At 40.6% G+C, this 1,354-nt stretch overlaps 1 protein-coding gene across 1 annotated transcript in view; it reads left to right on the top strand.

The window, feature by feature from the left end:
* The window catches only part of RAB27A (RAB27A, member RAS oncogene family), an 82,989-nt gene that overhangs the window by 14,271 nt on the left and 67,364 nt on the right, over window positions 1-1,354 (top strand). The window lies entirely within an intron of this gene.

The following is a 1,354-nucleotide window of genomic DNA, read 5'->3' as shown; positions in this document are numbered from 1 at the left end:
TGGGTAGAGTGCTGTGGTGTCACAGCTCATAGCAACCTCCAACTCTTGGGCTTAAGCGGTTCTCTTGCCTCAGTCTCCCAAGTAGCTGGGACTACAGGTGCCTGCCACAATGCCTGGCTATTTTTTGTTGCAGTTGTCATTGTTGGTTAGCCAACCCAGGCCAGGTTTGAACCCTCCAACTTTAGTGTATGTGGCTAATGCTGTAACCACTGTGCTACAGGCACCAAGGCTTTTGCTCGCTTTTTTAGTGGGGTTGATTTTTTCTTGCTGATTTGCTTGAGTTCTTTGTAGATCTGGTTATCAGCCCTTTGTTGGATGTATAGCATGCGAATATTTTCTCCCATTCTATAGGTTGTCTATTTGCTCTGCTGATTGTTCCCTTGACTGTGTGGAAGACTTTTAATTTAATCCAGTCCCATTTATTAATTTTTGTTATTGCTGTGATTGCCATTGGGATCATCTTTATAAATCCTTTGACTAGGCTGGTGTCTATAAGAGTTTTCTCAACACTTTCTTCTAGAACTTTCAGTCTCATGCCTTAGGTTTAAGTCTGTTATCCACCATGAATTAGTTTTTGTGAGTTGTGAAAGGTGCAGATCCTCTGTCAGTCTTGCACACGTGACTTTCCAATTTCCCCAGCACCATTTTGAATGGCAATTCCTTTCCTCAGTGATTATTGTTGTCTGCTTTGTCAAAGATCAGTCAGAAATATGAAAATGGTTTTTGTATCTGGGTTCTCTGCTCTGTTCCATTGGTTGATGTTTCTATTTTTTGTGCTAGTATTTTTTTTTTTTTTTTTGAGGCAGTCTTACGTAGGCCCTGGGTGGAACGCCGTGGTGTTATAGCTCACAGTAACCTCAGACTCTTAGGCTCAAGTGATCCTCTTGCATCAGCCTCCTGAGTAGCTGGGACTACCGGTGCCCATCGCAATACCTGGCTAGATGGGGTCTTGCTCTTGCTCAGGCTAGTCTCAAACTCCTGAGTTCAAGAAATCCAAGAGTGTGTGCCACTAATTAAAAAAAAAATTTTGTCAAGGTTATACATGGGCATAGTTCTACAAGGCCTGTTATAAAAATCCAGCAGACCCCCCTCCCCCATCCTATTTCCTGCTTGCCGGAGTCAACCACTCAACTCTTGTAATTAGCTGACCTTGCCAGTAGTTACACTTATAGTCTTGAAATGACACACATATTTATATGGTCAATTTTTCAGTTTTAGGCATTGTCTATTGATATTTTAATATGGAAAAAGGAAGTTAAGCTTGTTTCTTCATGTACCCTTCCTTCTTCTCAAATAGTTATGTTATAATTTTAGTTAGATCAATATGTCATGAGCTTATCATTTTTTTTTTTTT

The sequence above is a fragment of the Otolemur garnettii genome, unplaced genomic scaffold, assembly GCF_000181295.1.
Source record: "Otolemur garnettii isolate 467f Iridium unplaced genomic scaffold, OtoGar3 scaffold00011, whole genome shotgun sequence".
In the NCBI taxonomy this organism is placed as follows: Eukaryota; Metazoa; Chordata; class Mammalia; order Primates; family Galagidae; genus Otolemur; species Otolemur garnettii.
This window is presented reverse-complemented; position numbering and strand designations above follow the sequence as displayed.